We start from the raw sequence: 18,269 nt of genomic DNA on the forward strand, positions 1-18,269 counted from the left end.
TGGCAGGACAGGCCCTGTGCCAGGCAGCACCATACCACTTCCTCCTCCCAGACGGCTCTGTGTGCGAGGTCAGGTGTCATTTGTCCTGTTTTGCAGATTAGGAAGCTGAAGTTCAGAGAGCTGGAGGAACTTGATTCAAGTCACAAAGACAGTGAAAGGCAGAGCTAAGGCTGAATCAGGTCTTCCTGTGAAGTTTCTGTGCCCAGATTGAGGCATGGTTCTGTCCACACCTACCTGCAAGGCCTAGGTGGAGGGAAGGGGGGTAAGCTGAAAACACATGCCTCCGGGGGTGATACTATGCAGGACTAGGTGGTAGAGGGGGCAGACTGGCAGGGCAGACAGAATCCTTGAGGTGGGAGTGCTGAGCTGCGGAGGGACATCGGGCCCCAGAGAAGGAGCGGGGCCGGCTTCACAAGAATGTGGACACCCAGCACTCAGGAACTTGTTTCCCTGGTGGCTCAGACGGTAAAGAATCTGCCTGCATTACAGGAGACCCAGGTTCAATCCCTGGGTCAGGAAGATCCCCTGGAGAAGGAAATGGCAACCCACTCCAATATTCTTGCCTGGGAAATCCCACAGACAGAGGAGCCTGAGAGCTACTGTCCATGGGGTCACAAGGAGTTAGACACGGCTGAGCAACTAACACTTCACTTCAATCAGGAATAGAGCCTCAAAGGGATGAGGGCTGTGTCCCTCATGCCCAGGACAGTGACGACCCATAGCCGTGCTCCTTGAAGATGTCACAGTGACATGAATCAATTGATGGGTGAATTAATATTTCAAAGGCAGTAACTGATTTGGAATTGGTAGACAGGATTTGTTAGAGTGGAGAGAGATTTTCACTTCTGGACTTTTCCCCTTTAAAAGGGGAGCAGTCCAAAATAGAAGAACAACAGGAATATTTCCTTTGGAGGGCAGCCAGCGCGCACAATGCCTCCTTTTCTTCCCAGGGCAGGAGGCGTTACAGGCCCAGGCCCCGGGCAGGCGTGTGCAGCCTGGAGCCTGCCCGACATACTTACCCACTTGTGCTCTGGAGCACAAAGCCCCCTGCCTGCCAAGCCCAACACAAATGCCTCCTTCACCGCAGCCCTCTGCTGGGTGCAGTGTCAGCAGCTGCTGCCTTTGAAAGTCCCCCTCCAGGGCTACAGTGAGGCTCTTGTGGTGGGGTATCCCCACTACTGTGTAGAGACAGGAAGTAGTGATGCTTTCTCAACCATCCAGTCTGCTTGGCAGGCCATGAGGCATGGAGTTAAACAGCCCAGCGGCTTGAGAGAAGGAAAGGGAAGCTTCCTGTTCAAACACCAGCCTCTATGAATGATGTTCAATTAGCCACTGAGCAGAAACTATTCTTCAGGCCCAGGGATAGGTTCTGTGGATTCACAGATGAAGAAGCCAGAGAATAAAGATCCTTCAAGGAATTCATGGTTCAAAACAAGAGGTGAAGACCTAGACGAAGACACATGGTGTCACAGCAGTGGGCAAAGGCATGATGGAGGACCACGAAAGCATCACAGTGTAGTATCTCAGCTGGGTTTTGAAGGATGAATAGAAGTTCGCCAGGCAGGCTGGGAAAGCAGCCCTCTACCCCAGAGATGAAAACAGGTACAGTGGTCTTGAGGAATGACCAGTGCCCCAGGCCTAACATGCAGGTGTAAGGGGCCCAGAAGGAAGAAGGCAGGAGCAGGAGGTCAGCTCGTTTTATTCTGTTAGAGAGCTGGAAACCTGCAAAGATTCTTCTGCAGGGAAGAAACCAGATGAAGGCTGGGTTTCAGATACAACTCCAGCTACAGGGAGGGAGGGTGTGTGTCCCCAGAGCCTGGCCCATTAGTAGACAGTAAATATTTATAGAATGATTTCAAGAGGGAAGAGAGAGGAGCAAATCCGACGAGCAGGCTGGCCAGACTTCATGCTTTCCACTAACTGCTCCTTTTATGTATGTATTCTTTTTCTTTTAAGAGAACAGCCACTTTTCTTCTCCTTTATTGAACCATCACAAATGTATATAATCTGAGATTGCAGGCATAATTACATAATGTCTTATACTGCTGGCAGTTTCCTGAATGTTGGCTTGTCTTCCAGAATAGTTTCGTCAACTCCTTGACAGCTGGGGCGATGTCTCTGTGCTCTCTCTGCACAGCCCATAGCATCCATCGTGTGCTGGGCACATAGTAGGCCCCCAGGAAGGAGAATCATGAAACAGATTCGTGGAGCATAAGAGTGGGACAGGCTCTTGCAATTAACTGAAGCAACTCTCTCATTTTACAGATGAGGAGCCTAAGACCTCAGAAAGGGAAACAGATAACCTCTTGGAAGATGTGTTCACATTCCTACTTCTAGGCTCTGACACTTCATAGCAGGGGACTTGGTCTCAGCGAAGGTTTCCAAGTGCTAACACTAAAGTTAAGGCACAGACTCAGAAATAAACCAGCGATGAGCCTGGATAACAGCAGGTAGAACAACAACACACAAACGACATAGACACAGAAGGATGTTCTTCTAAGGATGAGTATGTATATACACAGTACATACTCAGTTCTGAAAACAGCATAGCCCAGTGCTGGAACTGCTAGAGGCAGGACAGCATGAAAATCAGGAATGTGGGCTTTAGAATAAAGCAGGCTTGAGTTCGATTCCCAGCTCTGCCACTTACCAGCACACGTTCAGCAAATTCCCTAAACTCCGCCAGTCCCAGTGTCCACAAACAGAAAATAGAAAAACAAAAGCAAACACCCACAACTTCCTCCTTACAGGGCTGTACACGTGAACTGGGATGAAATACAGCAAATGCTTGGGCTTCCCAGGTGGCGTGAGTGGTAAAGAACCTACCTGTCAATGCAGAAGACGCTGGTTCAATCCCTAGGTCAGGAAGACCCCCTTGAGAAGGGAATGGCTACCCCACTCCACTATTCTTGCCTGGAGAATCCCATGGACAGAGGAGCCTGGTGGGCTACAGTCCATGGGGTTGCGAAGAGCCTACACCACTGAAGTAATTTAACCATTTGTTAATGGTCCATTTGTTAATCTCCAAATGGTCCATTTGGAGGCTGGACCATTTGTCCTCAGGAATGAATGTGTCTGTCTAGTGTGTTTACCCCAAGAGAAGGGTTTATCCTGCAAGGATGACCCAGCAGACAGTAGAAAAGGTGGGCCTGGAGAAGGGGAGAAGCTTGAAGACAAGAGTGTAGATTCTAGAGTCATCTGTATTGGATGATTGGTGTGATGGTTATACAGGTGGTGGGAGTGAAGAGCAAGAACGAGCAGGAGAGGAATGTGGGAAAGAGCAGTGAGGAGCAGGGGAGGAAGAAGAACCAGTGTGCCTTGCATCCTAAAAACCCAAAGGTGTTGAGTCTTAAGAAAACCCATGAGCACAGTGTCGGCAAAGCAGGGGGAAGATGCCCGGAGTTGACAAGCGGGTAGAAGCAGCAGGTGGGGCTACTCTTCACTACTTCAGTGGAATGCAGGAGAGAAAGGGCAGTGCCCAGAAGCACCCCATTACCATCACAAAATAAGTCTTGGTTTCATAGTAAATGAAGCCTCATAACTACACTCGCCAAAACCATAGCCACAAACTACATGTGGCTACTGAGCATTTGAAATGTGGCTAGTCTGAATTAAAAACTTTCCTGTAGCTCAAACAGTAAAGAATCTGCCTGCAATGAAGGAGACCCGGGTTCAGTCCCTGGATCGGGAAGATCCTCTGGAGAGGGGAATGGCAATCCACTCCAGTACTCTTGCTTGGAGAATCCCATAGACAGAGGAGCCTGGAGGGCTACAGTTTGTGGGGTCACAAAGAATTGGACATGACTGAGAGACTAACACTCAACACTTAGTCTGAATTAAAATGTGATGTGAATGTACAATACACACTTAAGATGAGAAAACAAATGTAAATATCTCATTAATTTTTTGCTATTGATTACATATTAAAGTAAGTGAGGGTAAAATGTGCACTTAAGATGAGAAAACAAATATAAAATATCTCATTAAATTTTTTCTATTGATTACATATTAAAGTAATGATATTTCGTATGAACTAGGTTAAATAAAAATATATTATTAAAATTAATGTCACCTCTTTCCTTTTTATTTTACTTAATATGCTACTAGCACATTTTAAATGTGACTTGCATTATATTTCTATTGGGAAGAGCTGGTCTATAAGGCTACTCTGATACTAAACACAGCTATATAAATGGAACCAGCCAGTACTCTCACTGAAGCAAACGAGGTTATCTGAAGATCTCTCTCCGCTATTCTCTGAGCGAATGGGAAACCGAACTGATTAGTTTTGATCTGTTGGATATGGGAAGAGAGGGCCCGGGAGATGTGAGCTAAATTAGGAAAGGGATCCTCTGTGAGATATGGAAGAGGATTTTTATGGTGCACTACTGACTGAGGCAAAAAAAAAAAGGGCTAAATACCCAAAATGAGACTGCATCAGGTCGGAAAAGCCCACAAACCTGCAAGTGACCACAAAAGCCAGCCTCCCTTTTGGCATCCAGGCTCTGCACCAGGCTATTCTCAACCCGCCAGCTTCCAGCCTCCACTGCCCTTGGGGTGACCTCCAAACATGTCCCCTTCATCTGCTCTCGCCAGTCCCTCCCAGTGCACTAAGCCCCACGACTGCAGGCATTCCAAAGAGTCTTCCCCACTGGCCAGAATGAGAGCCCCTCCCACAGCCCCCGCCATTCAGGAGCTTCCTGCCAACAGTTAGACAGGCCGGCAACATGATACAGCAGGACTGCATGGACTGCGAGCCAAGAAGTCCCGACCTGTCCAATTTCTGCTGTGCGAGCCTGAGTCCTATCACAGCTCCTCTGGGCCTCGCTGCTCCATTTGTCACATTATACGGACCTAAACGTATTACTTGCTAGAGGGTTCATGAGATACCAGGAGTAAGAAGTCTTTCTTAATGATGTGTTACACAAAAGAAAGAGAATATGGCAATCTAATGGAAGGGGAAGGAGAGAAGTGGAAGAGAGAACTGCGTAGCAGGAATTTGTGCCATTTGCAAAGACAAGGTATGAATCCTCCTTGTACTAAGAGGGGCAGACTTTCCCCACTAGCAAGAGGACGCCCCCGCAAAGGGCAGGCGCAGGTCACAGCCTTCCTATCAGACATACCCTCCTACCAACATACCTGGCTTCAGGAATTTTTCTGCAGCTGAATAAATAAACATGAGTCCAGAGAAAACTTCCTAAACAAAACTGGAATGCATCTGCTAATGAACTGTTTGAGATTTTAATGTTACCCAGCACTGAGAAGAGGATTTTAAACTCCATTGAGAAAAGCTGTAATTCACCCCAGATTCACCTTCATCTCTCCCAACTCCCCACCACTTCTCTCCCAAGGGGGTGAAGGGTGGAGAATGAGGAATCCAAGGAATGAAAGACATTTTCTCAATGGTGTAATGGGCTCTGGTGACCCGATATCCAATAAACTGTGCTGAGTACATTAGCGTTCTATTTAACCCTCATCCGATTCTTGGAAGGAAGGAATGATTATCCCCATTTTATAGAGGAGAGTAGTGAGGTTCAGAGGAACACAGCAGGGGACTCAAAACTAGCGCTTTCTATCCAGTGGTCTTTTCCATTGCAGCCTCTCCTTAGATGGGCCTGGAGGTGATGTAATGACCTATAACATGCTTAAGATAGAGGTTTAAGAGAAACACATAGCAGGACTGTATGTAAAAGCCTTTTTATTAAAAATTTCTATCCAAATATCTATGTCAGCATTTACCTAGATATATGCAAGGACATACCTATAACTCATATGTAACCACATCCAAGTCTAGAACAATAGACCTCATAGACTGCAGCCTGCCAGGCTCCTCTGTCCATGGAATTCTCCAGTCAAGAATACTGGAATGGATAGCCATTCCCTTCTCCAGGGGATCTTTCCAACCCAGGGATTGAACCTGGGCCTCCTGAATTGCAGGCAGATTCCTTCCCATCTAAGCCATCAGGAAAGCTTGTACCTCATATATAGCCATATCCAAGTCTAGAACAATACACTCCAAATTCTCCCAAATGCCCTCACCACCATTTTCTGACAGTTTATGGAGTTTTTTCCTTCATATGGTTTTACGTTATTTTAAATGTTTACTACTAACTGGTATAATATTTAAAATAATTAATTAAAAAGCAAAGTCAGATATGACTGAGCAAGTGAAAAATAACAGCAGTAACAGTAGAGTTTATTGAGCCTTTCAAATTATAAAGACCACCCACTCACATACACACACACACACACACACTCCAAAAATTATTCAAAAAATAGAAGGAATTTTTTCTTTTCCACTTTTTTATCAGTTTTAAAAACCACACAAATTTTACCTTGTCCTTCAAGAGTCTAATTTTTTTACAATTAAAAGTTAATAAAATAAGGTAGCAAATATCTTAAAATGCAATAAATATTTGACAAGGACAGGTGTTTTGGTGTCCTTCCCCAGCAAAGACAGAATTTGCCGTGACTGAGAGGAGTGGGTACAATTACTCACACCAGGGCCCCACCATCTCCATCTTTCCAGGTGTCCACGTCCACCCTTCACTTCCTAGAGTTTCCTTCTCAGGCTATCATGCATCAAGCATTGCATTTTCCCCACTAACGGCTACTTCACAATTAAAATTTACCCAAGGAGTAGTAAAATTCATTCCCTAATCTAGTAAGGAACTACAATGGCTTAGTTTCTTTCTCTTTCCTTGTAATGCATTTTATTAGGAGCTTTCTGAACATACTGTTTGAAGACTGGAATGATGGAGTTTTCAAGCTGATTGGCCAGCGGGAGATGCAACTGTGACTGAAGGCTGTCATCCTGAATGTCCACCACTCACCCTCCAGCCAGGTGTTATCACGTGGGGCCACTGTTGCCAGATTGGGTTGTTTTTTTCAGAAAAAGTCAGGAATGTGGATTTATGTAAAATCTGATCTTTAAAAAAAAAAAAGAATAATATTGTGCAGATCCAACAAAACTCATATGCAAACCAGATATCATCTCTGTACCCACCAGTTAGGGATCAAAGTGGTCTCAGCCCACTTTTCCAGCCTCACCCTCAACTGCTCTGGCCCTGAAAAGTGCACCCACACCTCACCTTGTGCCTGAACACCTCACCTTGTGCCTGAACACCTCCGTGTTTTGGCTCACCTTGTATCAACCCAATAACACGCCCTTCTCTGCCTTCTCTACCAGCATCCTTCCCATCCTTCAAGGATCTGCCTAGATTGTGCCAACTGTTCCCAATCTTGAATATCAATCTCAATTAATAATGCCCATCCTCCAAAATGCTACATCCTGCCATCATATTTCCATTGACTCCAGCACTCAGTATGTTTTGCCTCTCATTGCCATGTTTCCTGCATGGTTAAACTTTTTTGGTAAAAAAAAAAAATAAACTGCAAGAAAGGAAGGACTTTTTTGGTGTGTGCCAGCTATGACTTTGGTACTATTCTCATTTTACAGGAGAGAGAACCAAAACTCAGGGAATCAGTGATTGTCTTGAGCTTTCTGTACATCCTCTAGCTGTGCGTCCTTGGTGCACCTCCTTGGTGCACGAGATGCTGCACCAAGCACGGGGATGAGGAAGGGAGCGTCTCCCCAATGCATAGACTTCCTTCTGCTCCCTCTACACAAAATCTTACCCCTTCCTTCTCTATTTGGTGAGTCCTACTCAGCCCTCAAGATGCTTTACCTACCAGCATTCCCTTCTCCACCCACCAGTCAGGAGGGGTTCCCCTCCCCCAAGTTCTATGTACCAAGAGCATCCCGTAAGAACATCCATCAGGGCACTCATCAAACGGTCCTGCCATTAGCTAACTAATTCTTTGTCTCTAATGAACTGGAAACTTCTTATCCAGCCCAGTACCTAGCCTAGGCACTTAGGGCTTCCCTGATAGCTCAGCTGGTAAAGAATCCACCTGCAATGCAGAAGACCCCAGTTCAATTCCTGGGTTGGGAAGATCTGCTGGAGAAGGGATAGGCTACCCACTCCAGTATTCTTGCGCTTCCCTGGTGGCTCGACTGGTGAAGAATCTGCCTGCAATGAGGGAGACCTGGGTTCGATCCCTGGGTTGGGAAGATCCCCCTGGAGAAGGGAAAGGCTATCCACTCCAGTCTTCTGGCCAGGAGAATTCCATGGACTGTATAGCCAATGAGGTCACAAAGAGTCAGACATGACTGAGCAACTTTCACTTCACATCACTTCACCTAGCCCAGAGCAAGTGATCAGTATTTATCGGATGGCTGGAAGGAAGGGAGGGAAGGAATGATGGAGGGAAGGAGGAAAAGGGGAAAGAGAATAAAAAGGATAGTAACACCCCATAGACCACCAACACATGGGAGCTGTAATGGAACTTCACAACTGCAAGCCCCATTTCTGGGCTAGAATTGATGCTGGCTCTTTTGTGCTCTGCCTCGAAGCGGAAGACTCCCATTGCAGCCCCTTCTTTGCCACTCCCACAGTGGGGCAGGCAGGTGGCAAGGTGGCAGGTTGCTCTTTGGCTTCGGGGTCCCAAGAACCAGCATTCACCTCCACTTCTCAATCCTGGCCTCCAGCTCGAAGGAAAGCGATTTTCTGCACCAGCCAGGCTCTGCTTTGGAAGGATAACTCTGGTTTGATGGATTGAGAGTGGGGATGAGCCTTCCCTAGAAGCTGGCAGGAAAGCACACTGGAGAAGGCCAATCCTCACTGCCCGGGGCAGACAAGGGGGAGAGGGCTATCTTTGTTCCCAGAACCCTGAAAGTGTGGCACCTGCTCTGGGAGTTGCTGGGAAACTCCTGTGCCCCCCACCCATTCACCCCTCCTCATTCACAGGCCAGGAAGGTGGGCCAAAACTGCTTCTGCTCCCAGATCCTCTCCCTGCCCCAGGCCGAAGAGAACTATCCTGCTCTCAGAGACACTGCAGAGAATCTCACCTGGGTTGATGTTCTCAGAAGCCCAACTGCCTCTCAAAGGAGCAGTTTATACCACTCAGTGAGACCAGAAATGTAAGGAAAAAAACTCTGGTTTCCTCACCAACCACTCCACCAAAGTCAAGCCAGGGAAGGAGGCCAAGGATGCCACTTCTCCTGGGAATGCATAACCTCAGAGAAATTGCCTAGAAGGCAAAGGATCTTCTGATCCAGGGAGGGGAAAGATCACAGGGTCCACCCTCTCCCAGGGCCCCTCCCACCCAGACTCCACATCCAGGCAGCTGGGGCAGAGGAAGCAGAGTGCCCCTGGTTTCCCTTTTCTCCTCCATCTCCTCCCTAGTGACCCATCCAGACGCTCCCCCAAGCCTTCAAGGGCTTTCAACTGCACCTCCAGTTTAAGTGAAGAGCTTTGGGCATGCCTGGCACCCATAGTCAGCACTTTATCTCAGTAAACCCTCAGTAAACCAATAATGTAGGATCTTTTACCCTGTTTTAAAAGTAAGAAAATGAAGGTCAAAACCATTTTATAATTAGAAAGGGGAAAAATATCTTAAAATGAAAGGAGGCTACATTAAAACAAAATACTTTAAAAACCAAACAAATAAGCACCGAAACTTTAGCTAGAGAACTAAACAGATAATCCTAACTACTTAAACAAAACAGAACAAACCCCTCCCCCTAATTTTATTGACTATGTATTATGTGTCCAGCGCTTTATGTGTACTATCTCATTTCATTCTTGGGGTAGCCTCATAAGCAGTCTCTTATTGCCTCCATTTTACAGGTGAGAAACTGGAAGCCAAGGAGAGTGTGACTTACCCGAAGCCCTGGGACATTCTGCTCCACCAAGGGGCCACAGTAGTTGGGTAACTGGTTACCCTTCAGGGTAACATATTTGCATTTTAACAATAGCTCTCTGGAGAAGACAAAGTAATCCAAAGGAATGAAATGACTCTAATGCCAGGAATTTCAGGCCTCAGCTCTGCCAGTGGGCAGAGTTCTTAGAGCAAAAGCCTTTTGGCACCAAAAGGCATCACCCGAAGGCGGCCACCTACAGGCCTGGCTAACACGGGGCTCCATTCAGCAGCTGGCAAAGCCCAGGGCAAGGGGGTTGAATGAGAGAGAAGATGAGGTCAGAGGGCCAGGCCTGAGGCAGGGGCTAGTGTGGGGCAAGTAAGCAACTGCAGAAGCAAGTGATCCCAGGTGTTCCACAAATGTCCCCTCACCCCCAAAATATTAGCCTGCTTACCAGTGTGGAAGGGCTTCCCAGGTGGCAACAGCGGTAAAGAATCTGTCTGCCAATGCAGGAGACTTGAGACATGGGTTCAATCCCCGGATCGGGAAGATCCCCTGAAGAAGGGAATGGCAACCCACTCCAGTATTCTTGCCTGGAGAATCCCACGGACAGAGCAGCCTGGCAGGCTACAGTCCATAGGGTCACAAAGGGTCAGACACGACTGCAGCAGCTTAGCATGCATGCCCGCACACCAGCATGGTAGAGACACTTCCAGCATTAGTATCAGGACCAGGCAGTGCGCTGGTGTAAGAGGTCTGTGTTCTCATTCCAGCTCAGATCCACGTTCCCGGACCTGCAACCTACTCACACCAGTCCTCAGTGCCCTCTCTGCAAGCAGAGGGGGGCGGTCCAGGTAACCACTGAGGTTTCCTAGAGACCAGCTCTAGGTGATGGGACCCAGAACAAGTGTTAAGAGTGGGAAATGGGATGCTGAAAAGGGGACTGAAGGACACTGTTCACTAGCTTTCATCAAGGCTCTACTGAAAAGGACTCTGCACGAGATGCTGCACCAAGCACAGGGATGAGGAAGGGAGCGTCTCCCCAAGCAACACTCAAGTATCTCACAAGTAACACTCAAGAATTCTCCACTAAGAGAAGCAATGTCTGCTGCCCACAGGCCAGGTTTGGGGGTTTCAGGGAAGCCCTTCTAGAACAGCCTGTGTGTGAAGAAGATGGGGACGATGTCCCACTGCAAGCAGAGAGAGGAGGCACTTAGCCAAAAGAAGCACCAGAGAGAAGACATGCAAATTTAGAAAAGGTGCACTATTACCCCCCATTTCACAGACAGGAAAACCAAGAGTCAGCACAGTCAGAGCCAGGTGACAGAGCCGGAGGTAGAACACAGCTCTGCCAGGCCCTATAGCTTTCCTCTTAATGTTTATTCTGTCCTCACTCCTGGAGCATGTGTGCATGTGAGTGGATTCAGGGTGGAAAGTGGAAGCAAGGAGGTGTGAGTACAGGCAAGAGGCCAGAGGGAAGGGTGGGGAAGACAGGAATGGACAGTAAGCACTTTCTTACCAAAACAAATTGGCAGCCATAGTTTTCCCAAATAGACTCTCCTGTGGTTGCCTAGAGTGGTTTTTAAGGGCACAGGATTCTGGAATCAGGCAGATAAGTGCTAAGCTCCAGGCTCCACCAGTTAATACCCCTGTGACCTAGAGCAAGTATTCAACTTCTTGGAGCCTCACTTTACTCATCAATACAATGGGAATGATAACAATTATCCCTTACTGAGTAGTTGGTAAAGATTAAATCACTGCTCTGTTTAAAGGGCTTGGCATCGTGTCTGGCACATGGTATGCATTTAATAAAAGATAGCAAAAAAAAACAACCACTAGTCTAATATTCGGAGAAGGCGATGGCACCCCATTCCAATACTCTTGCCTGGAAAATCCTATGGACAGAGGAGCCTGGTAGGCTGCAGTCCATGGGGTCGTGAAGAGTCAGACACGACTGAGCGACTTCACTTTCACTTTTCACTTTCATGCATTGGAGAAGGAAGTGGCAACCCACTCCAGTGTTCTTGCCTGGAGAATTCCAGGGACGGGGGAGCCTGGTGGGCTGCCGTCTATGGGGTCACACAGAGTCAGACACGACTGAAGCAGCAGCAGCAGTCTAATATTTCTCCTGGTGACCCTCCTCCCTCCAGGCTTCCTCCTCAAAATCAACACCTGGTTAGTCCTCCCACATTCTCACTGACTCCCTCCCTCCTCCATTCAGCCTTCTTCCGTTCCCGCCATTTCAGAACCCACTTCACAGCTATGTTTCCCACTGCTTCTCCTTCTTCCTAGGATCCTAGCTTGCATTTGGTTGAGTGATGATTCATCCCTTAATCTACACAAGCTCCTTTAACTTCTCGAGAACATAACTGTCCATTCTGTGATTGCTTCAATGGACAGGTTTGCATGGGATTGGTGATCTAAGCTCAGGTTGGTGGGTCTGCTAATAGGAATTACTGAACTACTTGCCCATGTGTGCCTGCAATTTGTAAACTTATCTTTGGATATATATTAAAACCTTCTACCCAAACCACAAATTATGTGCTTTTGCAAATTTGCCAAACTATTAAATGAAATTTACTGCTGCTCAAGAATGTCTTGTACTAATTAGACAGAGATAGATGGGTATATGAAAGATTAAGGCAAGGGAGGGTGGGAAATTGGGAACTAAAGCTTACTGACTTTCCATGAGGGGGTGGTCTTAACCCTTTTTTGTGCCACAGAATTTATTAGCATACTGAGTAAGCCTACTGGACCCTTTCTCAGAACGTTTTAAAATATATAAAATAAAATACATAGCTTGACCACAAAGGAACCAATTACAATGAAATATAACTATTAATTTTTACAAAATGAGTGTGCAATACAGTAGTATATGTTCTTTATTAATGCATTAAATAACAAGCTCTAGTGGCAGGTGTAATAACTGCTGTAATTTCAAAGCTGCGATGAGCATAAATCTTAGCTCTAGATATCTGCAGCAACAGAAATGTGATAGGAAAATATCTGTGATTTCTGCTGGTGACAATGTCACAGGTACTGTAAATACCTGCTTTGTTGCCTACATTCATCATCGAAGAAAATGCTAAATAATAATGCTGTATTTTTTCCCCATCCAAGTTCACAGACTCCTTTGAATTCCACAGATGGGCCCCTTGAGGCTGTTAACCCCAAGTGAAGAATCTCTATTAGAGCCTTCATAACTCAATAGGTATCTGTACTGGGTATATCCCTGAGTTCCTGCTCACTTTCATTGCCTTCTCAAGGGATCTTCACCCACACAGCCCTTCCTACTTCAGAAGGTCAAGTTATGCACACATGGCCACCCCTCCCAGCTGATTAGCCAAAGCTGGCCAGAGAGTTGCCTGGAGAGAAAGCCTCAGCTTCCAGGGAATCAAGTTCAGACAATAGGGTTCTCCCTGAAACTTGAGCTCAGAGGCCAAGGAGAGGATCCTGTGACTGTACAGAGAGGTGAGGGTGGGGGAGACGGATGCAGGGCAGCTGCTGAGGTGAGCCAATGGTACTCAGAGTGAAGACCAGTGATCAACAGCCCCAGGGGAATAACCTCAAACTCAGAACCTTGCCCCTGCCCCCCACCCCCATCCCCCACCAGCATCTTGAGGATGCCTGGCCTCCTTCCAGGCCTCTGCTTAGACATCATACTGCATTTCATGGTTCCTCACTCTTTCCATTAGAACCAGCTTAAGGGAGTCTCTTTTCTGCATCAGAATAGCCCTGAGTCAGTATCATCAACAGCAAATACAGATGAGGAAGCTGAAGGAGTCACTTGCTTGGACCCACAGGGCTAGTAATCCTTTTCTGAGGAAGAGAGAGGTGATGGCCTTTATTTATCTAGTTAAAATCTCACAAATGATCAATGAAAACAATCTCTTAAAACACATAGCCATTACTGCTGAAATGTCCTTCTGCTACACATCTGTACTACCCTAAGAAGTACGGCCCTGACTGCAGTAGGCTCTACTCAGCCACCACCCAGCTTGAAGTTCCTTGTCTTTTAAACCTTTCCCCAGTTGTAGGATGGCTATATTTTCCAAGGCGGATGACTGTGGGGTGTTAAGGACCAGCCAATGAGCACAGCACCTGGAAACACTCAACCCTGCTGTCTGGTGCCCTGCTATGAAAATCCAAATCGATTTCACTGAGAGCCGGCATCTCTGGCTTCTGGGCAGAAACCAAGCTGTGAAGGAGAACCTGCACCAAAGGCTGCTCTTTTATGTTTGCATGGAGCAAATTCTCCCCAGTGTCATAATTCTCTCCCCCTTGTCCCTTGACATCAAAGCAACAAGCTAGAAATACATAAACATACCAAAAGAGACACCAGAGATCCTTCCACACAACGGAGGGAAAGCCACAGTCACATAAAAGAAGACATATACAGATATATATACATATACATATAATCCCCAGCCAGTTTTATTTACTTTGGGGAAAACATGGGTGGAGAAAGAGAATCAGGATTTGTGTCTTTTCCCACAATGCCTATGTCCCCAGAAGGCTAAGTGAGGGGCAAGCCCCAGGCCCCAGAGGCCCAGCAAGGTAGTGAGGCATTCTTTTTGAAAACAGACTTCTTTCCCTTGGAGAAGGAACCTTCAGCTAGCTTCTTCAGACACCACCAATCTATAACTGCATGTATATCACATTAAGCATCTACTTGAAATCTTAGGAAACTGTGACAATCCTATTTTCATTGGGAAGGCACTTCTTTCCTTTAATTGTACTTTGAAATATCATCCATGTAGACTGGAAACTTCACAGAAAGGCTTATTATTAGTTATCTAAATCTAGTCTAAACAGTCTAAATTCTGGGTCTGGATGATTAGCATTCTGAAGCACAGAGAGGTTATCGGTCCAGTTGAAAATCACACAGCTGGTGAGCAGTAGATCGAGGCTCCAATCCTGGAGCTTCCCACATACTCTACTACAGAATGTATGTATCTTCCCACATACTCTACTACAGAATAGCACCAAGTGACCTCCAGAGACAAAGAACTCTGTCAGTCCCAATTTTATCATTTATTAGTTCTATACACCTGGGCAAGTCATTTACCATCTCTCATTTTCATCATCTATACATCTGAGATTATGACTGCAACTATCTCTAGGATTACTGCATGCGTGAAATGTGCCATGGCTTGACACACTTGGACCCTATTATTAGATTGTACTGCTCCTGTCTCACATACAGAAGTGAGTGTATCTCCCATTTGAAATGTGATAACTGTACCCACACAGCTGCCCAGAGATTAGCAAGAAAAGATTGTTATCATACCCATCTTACAGTTAAGAAAACTTAGTATCCCCAGAGATGACCTAACTTGCATGAGACCAGAGTTTTAAAAGTGAACACATTCTTAGCTACCCTAACTGTCCTCCTTACCACATTCCCTGAGGAAGGGTTACCTCTTTCCCCTTTCCCTACAGGAGCAGCACCATCTATCACTGGCTCACCCTCCACAACCGTTCCTTATAAACTGCAGTCAACACAGTGCCTGGCACAGCACAGAGACTCGATGCAGTTTTGAAGAATGCACGAATTAGTGAATCATTGAAGATCCTGATCTGCAGATAAGAAGGCATTGCTTGGGTGCAGCTGCCTGAAGCACACGTCTTGCTGCAGAAAGCAGGAGGCAGGCAGGCCAGAGCTCCAATTGCATCGAGAGAGAAACCCCACTCCCTCCATGCCTTCTCCAGCCAGCTCTACGGGGAAGAAGCCTTTGAAAAGGTGGAAAGCTAGGCCCCTGATCTCAAGAGTCCTGTCCAAAGTGTTTCCAAACCTGGCCTACATGGCTCAATCCAGAGCCCAGAAGACAACTGTGGCGCACACGTGACCCTCCTCCAGCTAAAATAGATGTAATAACATTGCAGGCAAAGGGCAGTGAACAGGCCGGGGAGATGGCCCATCTGTCTTCTTAATTGTCAACTCTGCCCATAACAAGATTTGTCTCCCTGTCACACCTTAGGCTGCCACTGAACTGAAGCAAAACCAAGATATCCATCTTCCAGCTATGAGCAGCAGCCTTCACAAGGGGCCAGGGACTAAAAGAGGCTACTTGACTACAAGAAGCAGAGACAGCTGGAAGGGGCACTGGCCTGAGAGTCAGGAGGTGGAGGGATGGGGGGACGACAAGGTGTGTGTGGAGACTGGGATGGGGGTGTGTATCCGTAATTCTGAACAGCTGTAGGTACTCAGGCAGTTACTGGCCCTCATTGGGCCTCCATTTCCTATAAAATTGAAGTCCAAATTTCTGGAAAGTGGGGTCAATGAGGGGGGGAGGAGGGCTGTAAATCACATGATATTGTATGCAAGACATTTTAAGTTATATGCATGTGGAAGAGCAGATCCATAATTTGCATCAGAATCTCAAAGATGTATGTAACACTCAACACCCACCTTCCATAAAAAAGTTAAGAAATCCTAGGCTATATGGTTTTCATCCAATAAGCAATTACTTGGCACCTTCTATATGCCCTTCTCTGTGCTCAGTACTTGAGACACAAATATGACAGGAAAGTCCTGTCTTTACAATGCTCAGCGCATTTTACTGCTCGATGTGACAGAAGCTTAAGAAACAAAGAAGAGGGAGCATTTGACTCTGGCCCAGAAAAGGCCTTCAGGGTCCTGGGGGAATCCTAGGTTAAATGTTGATTTTGAAAGTTGAGTGTACATTCACTGGGTGAACAAGTAGGAAGAGTATTTTAGCAAAAGGGCAGCAACTGTTTCAGAAACTGAAGTATAATTGTGAGTAGGACAAAGAAGATGCTCACTGCGGGAAGGGGTGGGTGGAAGGAGAGATAGCAGCCAGAAATGAGGCTGGAAAGGCAAGGAGGGCCCAGATTAGGAAATGCCATATAAACCAACCTAGATAGGGAGGCCTGGCGTGTTGTGATTCATGGGGTCGCAAAGAGTCGGACACTACTGAGCGACTGAACTGAACTGAAAAAACTTTACATTGTAGCCAATGAGTTCATTCTAGTTTTAAAAGTCTAGGATGAACTACCATGATCAGAATGAATCTTCATGAATTTTGGCGGAAGCCTTAGTCCTTTGTGAGCCCAGTGGGTAACAGGGAGCAAGTAGAGGAAAGAACCGCTGCCTCTTGGCAATCAGTGGGCATGGGCTGTCTGCAAAGGTGCTGGTTGTCAGTGCATGCACGACTCACCCTCCATGACCCTTCCTTATAAATGTCAATCAGCACAGTGTCTGGCACAACACAGAGACTCAATGCAGTTTTAATAAATGCACGAATTAGTGAATCACTGAAGATCCTGACCTGCAGACAAGAAAGCATTGCATGGGCGCACCTGCCTGAAGCACGTGTCTTGCTGCAGAAAGCAGGAGGCAAGCAGGCCAGAGCTCCAGTGGCAGCAAGAGAGAACCCCACTCCCTCTACGCCTTTTCTGCACTGGCATGTCAGTCACTTCTTCTCTCCCAGACTGGGCGACTCCAACTGCTGGAGATTATAGCTGAGAAAGGAAGGTAGTGACTGGCCCAGGTGATGAGGTTCAAAAGGAAAGCACATGCCCATTAGGGCCCCAGGGCATCACTTGGTAAACAGTCTTTCAACCCATCTAAAGGCCTCTGCTACTTGCCTCAGGGCTCTCTCACATGCTGCTCCTTCTGCCAAGAAGACTCTTTCCACCCTCTTCAAGTAGTTACTTCTTTTTCATGGAAATATAGCTGCTTTACAGTGTTATGTTACTTTCTGGGCTATAACCAAGTGAATCAGCTATATGTATACATACTTTGTATAAGCCTTCCGAGTGAGTGACTACAGTATGTATCACAGATTCTCATAGCACCTTATCCTTTCCTTTCAACCAGTTCAGCATAGTTTGTAATCCTATATTTATTTGAGTGATTTTATTCTTGGCTCTGGACTGCAAGCTCCATGAGACCAGACATTTCTGTATCTTACTCCCTTGCCAGTGTCTGGCACAGAGCAAGTATATGTTGACGAATGTGGACCATGAGCCGTTCCCCATTCTCACTGCCTTTAATATATCCCATAACTCACATTTTGGTCCAGTGAAGACGAGGTTTGGAGAGGGGCAGGAAGGTTGGACCTGAAAAGGCAATATCAGAATGAACTTTGCCCCTGTTGCAAATGTAGCTCTGTGTTCTCCTGTGTCCTGCCTTGAAAGACTCTAAAAGAACCCACATTTGGTTTACCAAGGAGGATCCCTGGGAACCCTTTTTAAGATGCTTTCTCTCCAAGCCTCAATCGGTCACTGGCTGCATCCCATCCTCTCCGAACCTACTTGGTCAACAGGACCTTGTCCTGCTTCAACGGGTCATCCTCCTCCCTCTGCCTCACCTCCTCCTGACCCTCCAAGCCGGAACCCTGGGGCGTCTGACAACCAAAATCTCTTTTTCCCTGGATCTGCAGCCCTGGTAGATGCTCAGGGCAAGTGCAAATTCAGACCTGGTGTAGGGGCTACGGGGCTCGACTTTCCAAGTCCCATGCTAAGCAACTGGCTACTCGGCAGGTTCGGCAGGGTCAAAGTACGTGGGGTCGAAAGTTTGACCTTAAGGGAGAGGTGAGAG

At 46.7% G+C, this 18,269-nt stretch overlaps 1 protein-coding gene across 3 annotated transcripts in view; it reads right to left on the bottom strand.

The window, feature by feature from the left end:
* The window catches only part of KANK4 (KN motif and ankyrin repeat domains 4), a 73,592-nt gene that overhangs the window by 54,408 nt on the left and 915 nt on the right, over nucleotides 1-18,269 (bottom strand). The window lies entirely within an intron of this gene.

This window comes from Ovis aries, chromosome 1 (genome assembly GCF_016772045.2).
Source record: "Ovis aries strain OAR_USU_Benz2616 breed Rambouillet chromosome 1, ARS-UI_Ramb_v3.0, whole genome shotgun sequence".
Classification (NCBI taxonomy): domain Eukaryota; kingdom Metazoa; phylum Chordata; class Mammalia; order Artiodactyla; family Bovidae; genus Ovis; species Ovis aries.